Below are 19,671 nucleotides of genomic sequence, written 5' to 3'. Positions count from 1 at the left end.
TGTAATATGCTCATATTATTGGGGGGGGGGGGGGGGATTCTTGACTCTTCATGAGTCACATACAATTACATTTACATGATTACATGACATGATATTCCAATATAGTTTTTGGATTTGTTAATGTATAGTAGAAAAACATAAGATTCAGAAATTTCATAAAAGGAGTTTATAGTTTTTACTCTGATAGTCTTATAGTCTTTGAAGGTCAGACTCTATTCCACCCATAAAAGCAAAGTTCAGGTCTCATTTTGCCGAAATAGGTTTCTGAGCAATAATGGAAACTTAGGCCCATCTAGTATGCTTTGGTCAATTGCACAAAAATGAGAACAGCAATTTTCAATGAAAGAATCTGTTTGTCTCTAGTTTTTTAACAAGTAGTTTGGATTTAAGCCAAAGATGCCAGAGGACCAGGATCAGGACAAAATGGGTTGCCAGATTTGTTCCATTTGTTGTTGGCAAGATTTTTCAGGAATTTATATTCAGGAATTTATATTCCCCCCCCCCCCCCCCCCCCCCCGTTTAATGACAAGAATATCGTGTGGTAATTAATTCGCTTTTACTAAGTTAATATGTAAAATAAGTCCCCCTCAGTAAAACATCTTGGAAGCAGTCCCAGGAGTTTCCCTTTCATCCAGAGACAACATGCCAACCAATTCCTGATCTGCAGCTTGCCTTTGGTTTTCCATGTGTTGTCATTAGCATTTCACAAAGTTTTTAGGCTAAACACCAAATTGAGGTACAGTATATTGGAAATCAAAATAAAGCATGCAAGCAAAGTAATAAAGGTGCCAGTATGGTACTCCGACTCCGTTACGGATGGGCAAGCGGACGGATAGGACGGACTAATTTGCATTTTTGCTGCCTTTATGGTTCTCCGAAGGCTGTGGGTGCTGAAAACAATTCACCGCCAGAACAGTAGGTGGAGAAGCGTATTTTTGTCGAAGACAAGCTACATCATGACGTCTTTGTGTGTTAGAAGTCATTGATTGTTTATCTCTCACCTCCCACTAGCCAGACACGTAACATGGGTCTTAAAGACATAGCCTATATCATTACACTAGAGAGCGTGTCTAATGCTATATATGTACTTGAAAAGGCAAACTTATCTCTATCATGGTAAGTATTATTTGTGGGAAAAATAGTAGCAATCTATAACAAAATGATATGCTTATCTTATATACACTATAAAAACTATTAAAAAACGATTCAATGAAATGAATACGTTCTTATTTTCTTTAGTATTTTTGTCATATTCAGATTTGCAATGATGATTGCTGGGTAATATGTATGTTGTGGTCCAATGTCAAGTTTCTATTTGATCATGTGACAAGACGATGTGATATAGCTAGTTTAGGCACAGCATCTGAACGTCAAGACCGACAAGCTGACAGTGTTGTACAAGTTCACACCTCTCATGAACTAGTTGAAAGTTCAGTTCATACAAGTAAACATGAATAGTTCACGTTCATAGTTCACCATTTAAATTCTGAACTAGTTCATAGTTCAGTTAAGTTCATAGTTTTAGGGTGGAAAGTGAGAATGAAAGACTTCAATTGTTTTTTATAGAAAACTTTATCCATCACTACCCCTTGCCTTAAACTGCACTTCATTTGTATCAATTCCTAAAATAATAATATTTTTTTTATTATTATTGCGACCACCCTGTCAATTTCCCCCTACCGCAGCGTTTCTCGAAGTGTGGGGAGAGCCCAACTGGTGGGTCGCAGAGACGTGATAGGTGGGGCACGAATGTACACGATGAGCAGGAGATTTTCCTGTTGCAATGCCTTCCTTTATAGACAGTAACGATAATATACCCCCATCACACTAAACAACCACACTCAAACAAAGAAATATTGTATTGTTAGAAACAACAGCAGGGCAGAGCACACGGATAATCCATAATCAGCATCTTGGCAAATTGAGAGACTGCGGCCCGCGCGATAAAGCATTGAACATTCTATATTTAAAATATCTTAATAAGTAGTGAAGTCAACGTGTCTGCTTCACATGATGGAGAAGTTCGTTTATTGACACATCTTTTAAGGACGGCCACAGCCCTTTAAAACGACGTGTTTATAAGTTACATTATTCAAGGGTAGAAAGTTGGTCAGTAATCAGTCTAGAGAGGGCAGCGCCAGATAACCGAACAGAACTCTACTCACGCTTGCCTCACGGGTGCAATACCATATGCCGTTTAATCATATTTGATAGAATGAAGGACAAATGAGTTGTGAATACTATCACCGAGTTTGAAAGGTATTGGTCAGGTAATAGCTGAGTGACAGCTGATTTTCTTTCTGATTTGACAGTACTTCTGTGTGTTTTAAGCAAATACAATGTGTAATGTTTATGAAGGGGCACCTGTTATCGTGATTTATACAGTGAATAAGTTGCGAAATGAAACGAAAACATATCACAGGTAAAGTTGTATTAGTATTGATTGATTCACATCGATATGAATGGATGACATGAGTAACAAGTGGTGGAAAATGAATATGAAAGTCAAGTCAACGTGTCTGCTTCACGTAATGCAGAAGTTGGTTTTTGAGAATAAAATAACTTCACATTTAGGATTTTAGCACCGAATTGCGTAGAGGCCGAGAGCGGTATTGCAGAAAAATGATAGCTCGCAACATATTGAAAAAAAGAACTAGTTCATTTTTTGGAGCTGTGAACTTAGTTCAAAACTTTGAATTATAAACTATGACCTGAACTAGTTCATTTTAAAATTTGTGAACTATGAACTGAACTAGTTCATGTAGAAAGTGAACTTTCCCAACACTGGAACATGTCTGCTTCACATAATGCAGAAGTTCACATTTAAGATAACAGCCTTCTTCCTGTTGCGGGAATTTGTTTGTGTCCTAGCTATGACAATGTTCAAAAGAAATTAACTGTATGGAGATATTTCTGTCGGATGGCATCATAGTCGATGCAGATTCTAATGAGGCTGTTGGATATGTCCAATGATATGATATGAATGAATATGTCCAAAGGTCGTTTGGACAAAATATTTGAATTGCTGTCGGCTCCTGCCGGGCTCTGGCACTACTCTGTCAGATGCTGGCGCTCATGTGGGTTTTAAATATGGCAGTATTGTGATATATAGGGAATGAAACAGGAAACGCGAGGTCCAGAAATGTGAGATTCCGGAAATGATGTCGTTCGGAAATGATGTTGTGGCGGACCAATCACGGCCAAGGGGTATCCGTAGCTGTACAACACGTCAGGACGGACCGACAGGAATTTCGGCGGGCGCACGGAGAGCTCTCCGAGGGCTCTCCGATTGCTCTGGAGAGTATGGAGAGGGCGTTCCACCTACGTGTAGGCGTTCCCATCTGTCCGTAAACGTGTATTACGGAGTAGCATATAACGGCCCTAAGGCATTTTAGTATCACTGATTTCTGATGACTTAGACAGTGTTTCTAATTAAATAAGACCTTCATCAGAATTTACTCTGGAATAGCTAAAGGCTGGCCTGGCTCATTTTACCATTACTTTTCTCCAAATCACAAAATCTATTGATCTCATACTTTTTCCCAGATATCAGTTCACACTGTGTGAAAAATAGGCGAAATGCTACTTTGGAAGTGAGTACATTTTTTTATACTTGTTTTATGCAGGCTCCTAGTGGAGTTGGCCAGTTTGAGGCCAGTGCCATTCAGAACAAACTAATGACTGACGTCCTGATTCTCAGTAGGTCACCACACCACAGGTTTTTCCAAATATGTATCACCATTAACTCAGATTGTACTCAGCTGCTTTACTTATTAGCTGAAGTAGCAGCATCATACTCCATCCGTAGTGCTGGCGGCACGGGCTGTGCAGTCTGGCTGCTGTAGGCAGGACTGCTTGGATGTCCTTCCTGGGCAAAGCTGAAAGGCCAAAACCAGAACAGACCAAGAGAAAATATATATATTTTCAGGCTCTTGAGAGCCTCATACTGTGACAATGACATGTTAAAAGAATACACTGCGATGTGCTTTTAAGGGTTGATTGCTCTGGTTCTCACCAGGGACTGGCGTGGAAGTGACCAGCCTTCCGTTTTGTTCTGTTCCTTTGTTTCATTCTTAGGGGCGACACGGTCGTGGTGACATTTACTGGAAGAATACACAATGGTTTGCATTAGGCTAATGGCCTGGAAAGTTTCCCGTGTCATTGTAAGCCATGGGCCATTAGCTCTCAAGGCTTGGTGACTTACGTGCTTAGGAGAATTATTTGATTCTGTGAAACTTTTTACATTCAGAAAAATGCCTGAAGCAGTTATAAGTTATGACTTTAAAACAGTTTCTAAATCAAGGCGATAATTCTCAGGATGATGCTCTGTTTGAGACTTCCAAAAGAGGCAGAGCTGAAAGGGACATGGCTTGGAGAAAAAAAGGGTTTGAAATAGAATATAAAAGGTGACCGAACAAAAAAATGAGATGCATTAGAAACACTCTCTACGACAAGGCTGAGGGCGATCACAGAGAGGGAAAATGCTTTCAAATGCAAAGGTAATGAAGACATTGAGCTACATCAAAGACGACTTAGGGTGTGACACACCGTGATACAGCTCGATATCTGGTGATACAGAAATACGCACCATCTTGCATTTTGAACCTCCTTGCCTCCGGCGCTTTGAAGGATATGCTAAGCTTGCCAGCGAGAGGTCTCTCTCTTAGACACCTGAAGGCTGTCTTACACCACTGCTCTGGCATGATGTTACGATGATTATCACCGGCTCGGTGGTATGCATAGCATTATGCTATCTTCTCCTTTAAATGCGGTTCTTTTCTTAGAGGAATACTGATTTATCCAAACCAAGTGCTGCGTGTGTGAGTGTGTTGGGCACATTTAACAGGTGTTCAGATTCACACCCAAAAGTGTGTTTTGTCTTTCTTTTTTTTTATGTACCCTCTAGCTTATGTTCAATTTTCACAGAGACCAAGCTGTTCAACAAAATGATAGTTGTTGAACCCGTCAGACCACAAGGAAAGTTCTGGAACATCTCGTTGCCGAGATACAGAAATTGCCGAATGGACAAGGACATTTCCCCATCATAGAGCAGTGTCACTGGGGTCTAAGATCACACTTCTGTCAAAACAAATCGTTGTTGTGTCTGTGCATGCAGATTTCCGGCAAACACAGGACAGGAGAGGATGAGACCAGCGAGTGCTCGCTGTGCTTGCTCTAAAAAAAAAAAAAAAACATGTAATTTCTTGAGAAATCTTTTGTCATTTTATTCTTCTGATACACCCCCCCCCCCCAGAGTTCTCCTGGGAGATGTCACCAGCCGCCCGGTTCTGTAATAGAATGTCACTCGGCGAAGGAAGCAAAATCTTACAAAAAAAAGATGAGACGAAGAAGGTGGGGCTCAGTGCCTCTTAAAGGACTCTATCTGGCCACCCTGCACTAAGGATATGATCCAGATGGCCTCAGAAATCACAACCCAAACCCTGGAAGGTGGGGAGGTGGGGGGTGTTCCATCACCTGCGCTACACGGCCCACCTTTGCAAATTGGATGATGGCCAGGAAAGGGCAAGGCTGTTACAAAATGTCACCCTTCACGTTCTGACGGACCTAATTGGTCGGAACACTCAGACTAGGCATGCGCTCTCGGTTGCAGTTAGTTCAGCGTGTACTGTTCAGTTTAATGAGTGATTCACTAGTCCATGGCCAGTGTTGTCATCTTGCAGATCTGCAATCATGTCCTCACACTGATGTAGCAATTTTTCATGTCCACTTTGAAGCCCCGACCATATCAAACTAGACACAAGATTAATTAGATTTAAGAGTGCAGCTCTGCTCAATTTAGCATTTTTTATGAACGAGGTGTAAATTGATGTATGTAAGGCTGCACGGATGACCATTTATCATTTCAGACATTTGTTTTTTATGGGCGTAGCTACAGCACGCTTTAGCTCGAGCCCATAGGCGGAGATCCCGGGGGGGACGGGGGGGACGTGTCCCCCCCTACCATAAAGTTGTCCCCCCCAACAATCATTGAAAAATCATGAAAGTTTTCTCATCTGGGATTCGTTCTTAACTTTGAACAGAATTTAAGAACGCTAAATATCAGTCATAAATCAGCCAGATTGGATTGCTCCCATGTTCTTAAGGGCTGAATTTGTGAGAAATCGTTGGTGATTGCGTTCACATCAATTCTACATTCTATAGCATACAAATCAAATAGTGAGACACTGGCAGTCAGTCTGCTCTCTATATTTAGTTTGAAATATTGTATTGAGAAACATATGATTTAACAGTGAAATTGACAATTATATGTTTCCTTTTCAAAAACTGTAATTTCACAAAACTTTTCTGTTAGCCATTTCTGATATGCAGTAGCTATATAGATACTAAAGCTAGCTTCGTTTGTTGTTTCCATGGTAACAGGAGCTGTCTCAGAATAAGTCGCTTTTCTGTTGACTATTTCTGATATGCAGCACACGAAGGTACGAGAACGGAGGGCAAAGAAAACGTGCATGGTCTTGGTCATGCATATTTCAAATTGTGTATATGTACAAACATTTGTATATTTGAATGTGTGCATTTTACTGCTATAAAAAATATAGAAAGCAGGTGTTTTGATGGTTGTTTACACTTGCCATCTCTGTCAGTAGTTTGATTTGTATGATTTGCAGATTCTGTTCCGTTTTTCTCAATGAAGGTCAATTATTAGTAGTTAAAGAAGCACTATTTTGATCATTTAGATTTCGTTTCAGTATTTCAAAGTGAATGAGCTGTGGGAGCACAAGAACAGTGAGCGTCTAGCAGCGATTAACATAGAGCCAGAGCCAAGTTGCAAAGGAGCGTTAGAAATGCTCTGCTTAAATGTATTAGCTTTAGTAGCTGTAGCTAGATAAACACTGCCACCTTGTGGACAGTAGATGCGATAGAAGACGCTGTTTAGTTTACTTTTTAATGTTGAACTGATCTACCACGGGAGAAGACGTTCATGCAGCTGAATTCCTCCTTGAAGAGCCTTCGTTTGCGTTTGAACTTTGGACATTATTTGTCTGTGAGTAGATATTTTGTGTTAGTACATTTAATGCCGTTTAGAGAATTAAAAAATTACGTCGAATTTCTGTTAGTAAATGTTATTAGAATTCGGTATTTAGCAGCTAAGTTATGCTAGCTCTCGTGACAGCAATTTTTTCATGTCCCCCCCAGGAATTACTCTCTGAAATGTTACCATGTATTGTCCCCCCCTACAATGAAATGGGATCTCCGCCCCTGCTCGAGCCAATATCTCTACACCTAAACACAGCGACTACACAATGACACTATCAGAAGTCTGCGCTAACACAGACACAGAGAGTAGAAAATATATATTAAAAAAAATACATATTAAGTGGCAGGTTTACATAATACTATAGAAACTGTAGAAGAACAGTTGGAGGAAATACTGTATATCCTCACCCCAAAGCCTGAGTTCAGTATAGAAATGACTGTGTGCAGATCATCTATATATTGCCATTAAGTGCATTGCACGTATCCAGTAAAACTCTGTAATACAATTATTGTACTTACAGCTCGCACTGAACCACAGAAACCTATGATTATCTGTCTATCTGTCGGCTGTCTGGGACCCTACATTATGCATTGCACCTCTGTTGCCAAGAGTAACAGAGGAGCATCTATATAAAGATGGTGACAGTCAAAGAAGAGACAAAGGCCATCAGAGAGATGAGTAAGAGCGTATCGACTCTGCTTCAAAAGATCAGTGAAAAGGAGAGAAAAAAGGGAGAAATAATGAGCTCACTCACTATCTTCAGATGTTGACTGAGCTGTCTGAAGGAAGAGGCCACCGTTTACATCTGGGTCACATTCACATAGAGTACTGGGACAGAAACAGGGACATGAACAGCCAATCAGATCCAGCGAGTCTGCCTTGGCAAATGGCCAGAGCGTTACACTAACCAAATATCACATGTTGAAAAACACCAGAAGAGAGTGAGTAATATATTGATTTAGTGGCTTTATGTGAGATTCAGATGTTTTGTCACAACAAGCTGCTAACTTAGAAGGAGTCAAGGTATATGTGTGTAGGTGAAACCGGGGTTGTTACATTAGGGTAATTGAATCAGTCTCATAAAATGTAATAATCATTACATTTAGTATTTAATATTTTATAATTCAATTACTAAAACAATGGAAAGCTCTAGTTGTACCACTATGCTAAAGTCTAAGTATGGTATCACAATACTATCGTACTACAATATCATTACAAAGTCTATAACACTTCATGAAACAACTATTCGAAGTGAAGGCATTTGAAGTACTTGATTGGCGGAAAATGGCTTTCAGTGGAATATTGGAACAATAACAGGCAAGACAATTGTTTAAGTCTAAAATAAACAATTTATTAAAAGTAACAACCGGTAATTAATAGTAATATCAAATCAGGTATAATAACATACACACTGGAGTAAAACAATTGAGCAAGGCACAAAGTGGAATTGGGGAATGAGGTAGTCTGTTTCAGCAATGCAGAGGAGGATGCGTTAGCTTCCTCGTCTCTGTCTGTGTGTGTGTGTGTGTGTGAGCGGGTGCGTGCGCGTGTGAGCGGGTGCATGTGTGGGTATGCGCAGTGGCGAGTAAACGCGGTCGCGCGCTCAATGGAGAGATGGGGAAAGTGAGAGGGAGGCTATGCGCAAGCGCACAGGCGATAGATGCTGTGTGCGTGAAGTCAAGAGTGCGTCAGGCCCCAACTAGAGGGAGAATGGTCACCGGATGCTGCTGCGGGTCGGAGACAGGAACGCTATGTTGCTTAGGCGCACATTTAGTTGGGGGAGGTGCGCAAAGTAAAGAATGCCTGAGAAAAGGATTCTTGCCTTAAGGACAAAATCCAAGCTAGGCCTTAATTCAATACAAGCTCTTTACAACACTGAAATCGCGATGTGTGCGTGTATATGTTCAGGTGGTGATGTAAAGGGAGTTAGAGAGAGAGAGAGAGATAGAGAGATGGTGCATGCACAAAACTATCTAACACTAGCAAAAGAACCAAGCAAGATTATCAGCGATCAAAGACCGTGTAGATTGTGAATTTCAGTTTGCATTTAAATCTTAACGAAATAAAATAACAACACTTCTCACATAGATTAAAACATACATAGTTTTATATATAAAACTAAGTTCTGCCCAGATATTAGCCTTACTTGGATCGCTCTTGCGTGGCGACCAAGGTGTTTTCTGCGGTCTTCCGTGGAGCAGCGTGGGACGCAGGCGTCGTGGAAGTTGCCGGAATCTGTTTCTTCATCAGCTCGTCAGCTGGACTCGGCCTGGTGGACTGATGAGTCTCGAAGGGAAATTAACGTTCTTTTTGTCGACTTGAATGGATGAGGAGGGAGCCGGTCGCCTTCTCGTATTCAATAAACTGCTGGGCTGCAGTGTAGTACTATCGATGTAAACTCAGGTTGCAACTAAACGTTTTCAGTGGAACAGTGGTACAGGAGGTAAAGAAGTCGTTTAGTAATCACAAGGTTGCTAGTTCGATTCCCTGTCGAAGTGTCCTTGAGCAAGACACTGAACCCCTAATTGCTCCTGATGTGCAGTGTGCCACCAGTGTAAATGTAAAATGTCTATACATTGTAAGTCGCTTTGGATAAAAGCGTCTGCTAAATTACTAAATGTAAATGCAAGTAGATTGGAACTTTGATCAGAAGTTCTATGGGCTACGTGTCGTCCTTTGTCCTGATGAGAATTCTCTGCTGCAAAAACCACCGCGCGAGAGAGAGATAGTCGGGCTTGCCGCTGTTTTAAAGGAAAAAATGCGTCACCCTTTTTTATGACCTTGTTGCGACCAATGCTGAGTCAATGAAATGTAGATAAGGAATAAAGGTGATAAGGGGACTCCGGGTAATGAAGTCTATGGTGGGACCACCTACATGTGTCTGAGTCTGTATAGTCATATATATATATATGTGTGTGTGTGTGTGTGAGTGTGTGTGTGTGTGTGTGTGTGTGTGTGTGTGTGCGCGTGTGCGTGTGTATGTATGTGTGCGTGAGCGTGTATAAATAAAAAGGTACGGGTAAAGCTGCTTCAAATGTGTTGAGCTGTTAAAGTTGTCGTGCTGAACAAGTCAATAGTGCCTCCAGGAGAGTTTGCATGTTGAGGTATTGTTGTTACTTGCCCCCTCCCTTTCTCCTTCTCCAGTAGGATCAGTAGCCCGGCACATTGAACAATGCATTACGACAGGTAGGAATATAAACACCCAGCTGACAATCAATTCACTGTGAGATTGTCTCCAGCAAGCAATTCATCGGCAGGCTTGATTTCAGCCAGTGTTTGTCGGCTCGTCCCTCAGCAAGAGCTTGAATCTGTCTCAATCAATGACTTTGATGGCCCAGCCAATGTATTTGTGTGTGTGTGTGTGTGTGTGTGTATGTGTGTGTGTGTGTGAGAGAGAAAGAGAGAGAGAAGGAGAGGAAGAGTGAATGTGAGTGTACTTGCATATGTGTGTGTGTGTGTGTCAGAGTGCAATGTAGGCTCTTTCTCACTAAATTGTGTATATTGTGTGTGAGTGTGTGTGTGTGTGTGTGTGTGAATGTGTGTGTGCAACCAGCCAGCAACAGAACTCTCAGCAGGGGACCACGCCGCAACCAAGGACTCGCCGAATTGCCACCGCACAACCAGCATGATCTGTGTTGTTAAGTCTATGCCGAGGAGCGCTAAAGCGCGAGTGCTATTTGGTTCATTTCCTGTCAATGCAATGGCAATGCCTTGAAGCAATACTTTGCAAGGGCTGCTGCCGCCGCAAGCAGCCTTTGTCCACTCGTGAGCTGTTTTTGACCCCATGCTTGACACAGCTTGCAGTCTCTGCTGTGCTTATAGAAACACGAACATGATGTGAATTCAGGTTTTGAGTACCCCAACAATATCTCAATGCTACACTGTGTAAGCATGGAGGACTCTTAATATATGCCAGACGTCTGACGTTCAGGGGTGCACAGAGTTGTCTGTCAGGGCCATTAAATGAGGCAAGCAGTTTTAAATAATTTTCCATCGTCCATGGAGGATAAAAAAGGGGCTCCTTAGGCGCTTGGGCTGATACAGGCGGAATCAATTCAGCAGGACGCACTCATTCTCCCTCATTTCGAAAGTCCTGCAGCTCCAATTAATTCCTTAATGAGACTTTTAAGGAAAGAAATCACTGAGATTGATTTTTGAGCCAGGGCTTCACCGGTGAGGCGCAGCGATGGGGCTGAATGGTAGGAGCGGGGGGAGGGGGGGGGGGGGGGGGGGAATGCACAGAGGGGGTCGAACAGCAGCCACTAATCTAGCGTTAAACACATATCCCCACATGTATCAGCCACCTTGCTCATTAACCCTCCTCTGATGAGCAGTGTGGGGTAGATGGACTGGTTATTGCCCTTCGCTGTTGCAGACCAGATTCGACCTCTCACCCTTTTAAAATCCGGCTAATGGCAGGACTGGACAGGACTGGACAGTCATTGCGCCTCCGCTTCACCATTGGTCGGAGCAAGTTTACAGCGCGGGGTGCAGACTCTGTTGGACGCCAGAGAGGTAACTGAATTGGAGAAACCCGATGGGGCACACACTGAACTGAACTAGGCCACCCCTCTCTGGGTTATTGTCTGTGCTGCTGACAGTTATGTGACAGATGCAGTAGGCGCAGATAAGGTCGAGAAACACCGGCGAGCCGCCTGATTTGGCAGGACACTTAGAATGGAGGAGGAGGACGTCCAACAGTTTTTCTTTGAATGCCTGTTGAGATGTGAGTGGGTGAGAAAATGGAATTGTTTATCCAGCACTGTGTTGCGTTACAATGCACCTGTAGTGTCACAGTTGTCCTGGATTTGATTTCTCCAGTGTGTGGTACACAGTGGTCTTTCTGATGCAAAACATGGCCCCTCTGAAAATCAGTCTTTCTCCTACACAAAGCCAAAGAGGCTGAAGTTAATTTACCGACTTAATGCCATTTTTTCCCCATTCAACATGACTTGCCTTCAAACTGAGGTGGTTAAGAGGATCTCAGAAAGGTCAACAGAATTGTCAGTGAGGTGCGAAGAGCTCTGCACGGCGCATTCTTTCTTCCCCATCCTTTCCACATTCTAGGTCCCATTTTCAATTTCAGCTTTGTTTATTGATCGATCTTTTCTTTGCTTTCTTTGGTTCTCCCACACGCTGCAGTCTATAGCTGCATATGCTTTTGACTTCAACACCCCCGCCACCACAATGACACACACACAAACACACACACTGACGCACACACACACACACACACACACACACACACACACACACACACACACACCTCACACCTTTCTCCTGTATTACATTCCCAGACGACACAGTGTTTAATATTTACCGCGGCATGGGCAATATCAATCAAGCCACACTGGAGGTCAGCAGGGACAGAGAGAATGACGTGGCAAACATCTGCTTTACCTCAGGCTAGATGGGGACCTTTCCACCCCAGTAGCATTTAACTTGCCCTTGAAAGCACTTCTGTATCACTCACTTGTAATAGCCACCATCTCCTGGAAGGAAGAGAGAGAGAGAGAGAGAGAGAGAGAAATAGAGAGAAAGAGAGAAACAAAAAGAGAGAGAGAGAGGGAGAGCAAGAGAGACAATTAAGCAACTGACACCTTGAGGTTCACCAATGCCCCGCTCCAGGGCAAGTGGCCACTTCCAAGTGTTGGAGAGGGGTCTGGGAGGCCCGTTGAGTCATCAATCATCATTTACAATGCTATTAGTGGCAGTGGGCTCACCCACGGGATTTGGAGGGGCTGAGCGCTTGTGGTTCCTGGGCTAAGCATTTTCCAAGTGGGCTCTCACTGCATCAAACAGTCAATGTAGAACGGCTACACTCGCCGGCTGATGCTAATCCAAGAGCAAAATCTTTTTTGTGCCAACATGCCTAATGGGTCTGAAACCAACCACAGATTTGAATCTTTCAGCCCTTTTGCACGGAATCAAATTTAATGTTGACAATGACACTAAAATTAAACTGACTTGTGTGTCTTCAAATGTCTGTGCTCCAAGTATGCTATGAAGTGGCCTTTGAAATGTCAATAACATGAGTGGGCTGCACTTATCCTCAATTGGCTTTGGGAGAGAGTGAGGGATAAAAGCACTGACAACAATTTATCTTCTTAATACATCTAAATGACTGTGACTATTAACATCTCCAATGAAGTTTCCCTTTGCTTTAGCAGATAAATGGTCTAAATATTCCTTCCCAGGTCTGCGAGAACATTTGCCACTGAGAGGACTACTTTGGGTAAACTACTGGGTCGGGCTCAACAAAATGTGGGTGCTTCAGAGTTGTGACGATAAAAGCCAGATAAATGTAATTTTAAAGAATCTAAATCCCCATTATGAGCACTTTAGTCGACTCAAAATGGGGAAAAAAAAGAACTAGAGGTGTACAAAAAAAAATTGTGCCCACACACACACACACACAAGTGCACTTAAACTTTCCACATATCCCTACAGTCGCCAAGAGATTCAAGCTGCATTTGTAGAGAAATAGTACTCTCAGTTTGATCTCATGAGCACATGTACAGAATGAAGCCGGAGTTTTCAGGGTTCCGACAGCAGTAGTCAGGATAAAAGCATAATTCTCCATCAGAACCTTGTAAATCACATTAAACATGGATGTCATCTACTGATAATGCACCACACTGCTCAGTGTTTACTGTGGAAAACACCGCTCTGAATCCAATTTGGTTGAATGAGCGCTTGGTGTACAGGGGGGTGGGGGGGGCTGTGAGTGGGAGTTCGCAAGCTCCGATGGCCATATTGGGTTCTGACAAACATTTGTTTATCGCCCCCAAGGGATGCTGAGGAAGGGGAGAGAACGAACGTGCTTGCTCATTTTCTCCAGTGTTAACACACTTTGTTCTCTACCATCGCGGAGAAATTACGTAGGCCAGTCTTTCTCATCTCTGACCTACTTTAGGGCTGCAACTGAACTTATTTTGGAAGCTTGAAAACAACACATTCCTCTCTCTCTCTCAATTTAGAACGACTATCCTGTCAATGGCGGGATTATTCCACTTGTTTATTTCACTTTGCGACCTTGAGAGCATTCCTTAGGCTAGGAGTTCATCTTAATCTTTTTTGAAACACTTGTTTGGAGACTTCTTAATTTTTTCGGGGTGATAGACTACATTCTCATGTCATGCTCGGTACTCAGTTCAAAGACAACCCAACCCCCCCCCCCTCAAATATACAGAGAATACAGAGACGAGAACATATCCTGCATGTGAACATAGCCATGAATTCACAAGCATGGTTCACAAACATGGGATTCACAAACATGCATGTTATGTGCTGGTGAAGTTTCATCTCAAAACAGGCCCTGGGTGATGAGGTTTAATCTCAAGACAGTGCCAGGCCACACAAATGTGACAATAACAGCACAGGCTCTTTAAAAAAAATTACTAATTTCCGTTGAGTTGTCTTGACAACTGCAGTGTGACGATACTGGCACACTATAGCTCAAGATTTGGTCATACAGTGAACACAATGGTGAGAAAGAAACCAATCCACTCTACTTTATTGGACACACCATTCTGCTCAATCAGGTGTGTCACTTATACACACCCCTTGAAAGCTTTCGCAAACATGTTATTCAAGGCCCTAAATCTGGCGGGTATTGAAATTGACATGCTTTATTTATCTAAAACAAGCTTAGCATTAAGAGCCAAAGACTTTCTTTAAACAGGATAGTGGTTCTGATTATTTAATATTATTCAATCCCCATGTACCACTGTTCATGTTATTGACCTAGCAAGACATGAAACTAAATAAGTTCAAGGTATTCAATGGCTGGCCCATGTCAAATTGACAGAGCAGCAGCTGTCCCATACGGAGCTAGACCAAAATGCAATCAATACAAAAGAAAATGATTATGGTAATGTAGCCACCCTTTAAAAGAGACACACTATTCAGTCAAATGGTTTCATACACTGTGGACTAGTATTACAGTATACAGTTACAAAATACTGTTCTAGGCAAAACAAGTCTGAATTACTCTTTTTTTTTTACATCTTTGTGAGTATCTTTCAATGAGATCCTACAACCACCAGAGAAGGTACTTTCTAGACTATTAAGCACCATCAAGCACATTTTGCCAAAAATCACCTTTCAGAGCTGGAGGTCATTGGTATACCCTTAGTAATCTTTATTTCAAGCCTATAAATGGACAACAGAAACATTTCTGTTTGAGTATGTAAGATGCATTCGCAACGGTTCAATCACCTGTTAACCTCCAATAAACATGAAAAGCTTCAGTGAAATATGGAGGGGAAACATATGAATGATACGGTCCCCTGCTCAAGCTACTGCGAGAGCACACAAATGTGTGACATACACTCAACCAATCGTACCCACTCAAAACTGTGAAAAGAAGCTTCTTGTGGAGCTCAAAATTGGGCCGCGAAAACACAAAAAGTGGCATCACTCATCGTTTTTTTGGACAACTGTAAATGTCTATCGAGCATTGCTCCCCGTCGTCCTTCACAGAGCCCATTATAGAATGAGATAGGTAGAGTAGGAGCTTCTCATGCTTTATGGGCGGCTTTGCCAGCATGGAGAAATTGCTCTGTTATGCCACAGTACATTGTAAAACATGTCGTTCCTGGTGAAGACTGGAGAGGAGAAAGAATTTTTAAAAAGTCCATATGAAAAGGATTCCATAGCTGCAGATCGTCATGCTTTGGAACGTTGAAGCATGAATTTAGATCTGTCAGTCTAGCGGCAGTAGGGGGCCATTCTCTCATCCTGTGTCCGTCATCTGCTGTAATTGATTGACGGTTGACGATTTCCTAGAGCCTGCAGGGAGGAATCCAGAGAGTAAACAACATCTGAAGTCTGCAGCGCAGGGACAGCTTCTCTGTTCTCCCTGCAGATCTGCTTATAGGGATCTGTGTTATTTGTAGGACCACACTCACCCCCATATTTACATGCAGTTATATAGCATACAGACGCAGACACACACACACACACACAAAACAAACAATGATTCAGTGATTACACTGCGGTGGAGCAGGGTGCCATATTGACATGTAGTTATTTAGCTGACGCCTTCATCCAAGTATGTGAACTGCCTGGGAATCCAACACGTATGACCTTGCTGTTCCCAAAGCCATTTGAAAAACCGGAGCCCGCTCACTGTTTTTGCAATGTTTACTTTTTTATTGTTCTTCGTTGGCCACTCCTCACACCCTTTGACCTCCTTTGTGAGCAGCCCCTGGCTTTCCATGACCAGCAGTGGACTTCCTGCAGCTCAGGATCACTCCGGGGCCACGACCCCCAGATGGCGGCCGATCTGGGCTACGTACCGCCTAACGGGCAGCGACTGGTGAGAGGAAGGGGCATTGTAAAAGCAAAAAATAAAAACTCTGACTGTGCGCCAACACTGTTATTTTTCTCCGTGGCGGGCACCCAGCCTCCCGACACAAATAACGGAGCACATTGGCTGCCGTTCATAGAGGCAGGAGGAGAAAAGTGGGCCACTGCCAACCCAAGGCTATGCAAATCCATCCGCCGCTGAGTTTAGAAATCTAATGATCTGACTGAAATGAAACGCTTTTTCGCTCTCTCTTTCACTCCCTTTCTCTCTCTTCCTCCCTCCTTCCCTCCAACTCCCCCACCCCCCAATCCCCATCTCTTTCCCCCCATGACTCTTTTTCTTTCTTCCTCTGTCTTTCCTTTTTTTCTTCTTCTTCTTCTTCTTTCCTCCCTCTGACTGGCACAACCATCTGGTGCCAGTGCCCAGGAGATGGCCAGAGTTGTAGAGTATGGCCTCGGGGCACCGAATCGCAGCCTGGCTCTCCTCGCCCTGCAGAAACAATATGCGCAGGCCATAATGATTCATTCTTTTTGTGCATTCTAGAGGGCCCCTCTGCCCAGCCGAGCATGTGCCTTCAATTAAGCACTGCTTTAAGTAAAAAGCCTAATTTGCACAGCAAGCGTGAGAGAGCACTCCAATACAACCTGCAAAGCAAGGGCGGAGGGAGGGAGGGAATTACCAGAATCAATCAGTCAGCTCTGACCAGGGGTGCTCTGAGGTTTTCTGGGGAAATTCTTCATCAGCAGAATATCAAGGCAACTAAACGCAGACATGCAGTCAGTCAAATGTCTCTTTGAACTGTAGCATTAAGCCCGCTGTAGCACCAGTTCAAACTTTCATAAAAATGTGATATACATGACAAAAATAGGACCAAAATGAACAACACATCTTATTCATAGCCTCATCTGTCTGTGTACTGTGTTCAACTCTAATGTATTTTATGTTAACACATTATAATGTTTATTGTAGAGTTTACAACAACTGTTGTAGGAGAGACACGGAAAACCATTAACCAAACACATAACCAAAATATATTTTACAGGAAGTAGTACCAAAAACTCAAAAATGTCTCTGTCTTTTCCTTATTGTGTGTGTGTGTGTGTGTGTGTGTGTGTGTGCGTGTGTGTGTGTGTGTGTGTGTGTGTGTGTGTGTCCACCAGCATAGCTAGCTTCTAGGATAGATGAAAAGAGGGCTTTGGGATGAACTTCTTTCATTTGCTGAAAATGGGACGATCCTTATCGCTTAACCCTTTGGGCCTGATAAAAGGTCACCCAGGAGATAATTTCCCATCGCCTCCAGTTCAAATGTAATTGGGTTTTTATTCATCAAGTTCTTATCTGTTAACATTAAATATGCACATCATCTCATCTCTCAGCTCTGGAAATAAAAAAAAAATCTAGATCTCATTCGGGAAGGGTCAGAAGAAATTCTCTCAAATCAGCCCCAAAAAAGCCTCTGGCAAAATTCGCCAGAGAGAAAACACCACCACAGACATTTTTGTTGCCCTGTGCTCTCCACTGGTTGGTCTAATGGCAGCCTTTTGAAGGCAAGATCTCTACTTAGTGAGGAAACAGAGGGGGGTTAGGCGGTGGATGGACTGCAGCCATACCAGCCCCACACACTAATATCCAAACATGACTCGCTAAGCAGATCCATGAAATTCGATTTGCGACACTTGACCCCAATGTGAATGCAATTAGAGCCTTAGCTGGGGCCCACCATTCACGCGTCTGCCGGGGCCCGCTGGGGCTGGGGGCCCGCTTACAGATACGTTTGTGTTATTTGGGACAAACCATGGGGCCTTTTGTAATGCGCGTTTGATCAGGCTCAAAGCTGAGCCGTCACGCCTCCGTGGGGGTCTGCTCTTGTGCCAAGCGCCACCGTTAGAGGATCCGTTGCAAGCGGCCTGGGTCAGACTTGGAGAGGGGGGTGGGGGGTGGTTGGGGGGAGGGGGTGGGGGGTTGAGAGAGAGGAAGCAAGCCCAGAGGGCACTGGCCTGGCGGGTGGGCCTGCCTGCTTGAACCGTGGGCGGCAGCCTCGCAGTGCCAGATCACAGCTCCATACGGTGTCACCTGTGCCACCGGCCATGGCCAAATCCAACCTCCATCTGACTCCATTAGGGAAGATCTATATGGCAGCTGTCCCGTCATGTCTAGCATCTGCTGGTGTGTGAAGCAATGTACCGCATGCACACAACAAGTGATAATATGTAGGCCTAACACCACAGCTCAAACACTACTAATGATACAAACATAACTAGCGATTTTTTTTATGAAATGTTCTTATAAATAGAAACATCAATAATCCGGTACAACCATTCCGAGCCGCCAGCTGTTATAAAATTGGTGAAACAGACATGTTTTAAATATGTATGACTTTTGGTTGAAAAACACACAAATATAGCGTGATCGATTGTGACTCGCACATTTCTAGAACTGATACACACACAAGCTGATCCATGAAAGCCATGTCTATCCCACCTGACAGTGCAATCAGTTTAGCACACCGAAGAGCAAGGTGCTGGCAATTTGGCCCATATTCAGTATTCCCTTCATCTCCTCACTAAAGGCAATTTGACACGTCGCTCTCACCACATCTCCTTGATGAATGAAAAGGGGTTTGCAGCGACGTGCGAACAAATAGGAAAGCCTCACTTAACCATCACAATTATTAGGAGAGCACTGATCAGATTTATGGGCGTAATTTTGTCGGGACATGCTGGTGTTTGTCATTTACATATGGTTCATGGCGGAACATTTGCATAATGTCCGCTCAAAGTGATACGCTGATGAAAGCGTCAGGGTGTCTATTCAACTTTTGCGCTCACGTCTGGCTTCTTGAGCGACCGAGGGAGCGAGGCAGGGAGGTTGCGAGGGAGGGAGGGAGGGAGGGAGGGATGGCAAATATTATAAACACTCCGGAGCAATCACAACCCGATGGCTTCCCTTTCTCTTACCTTAGCGCACTCACTAAAACAAGCCGAGGAGTACCGAGGAGTCAATATGCTCCAAATGCCAAAGAAAACAAACCGTAAAAATCAATCGACTATACATGCCCAGGGAGGCACGAGAGATACAATGCGATACTATAAAGCCTGATTGACTAGTAAACAAGCAGCGGGCGATTTGTGGAGGTCTTCGGAAACGCCAGCAATTGCGATGGATGCACAGCGGATCCATCAAACAGTCCACTTATGGATCACTTCCAGGGAGTGCATAGCATTATGTAAATACTGTATGTATGGGTTGTGTACATACTGTGTTGTGTTTACTTGACAGCTATTCTCAAAGATCAACTGCTGAGGTTTTTTTTTCTCTCCTTACAGCAGTACTTGCATTTGGAGGAGCTGTTGTAAAA

The sequence above is a fragment of the Clupea harengus genome, chromosome 15, assembly GCF_900700415.2.
Source record: "Clupea harengus chromosome 15, Ch_v2.0.2, whole genome shotgun sequence".
Classification (NCBI taxonomy): domain Eukaryota; kingdom Metazoa; phylum Chordata; class Actinopteri; order Clupeiformes; family Clupeidae; genus Clupea; species Clupea harengus.
Note: the sequence above shows the minus strand (reverse complement) of the source record.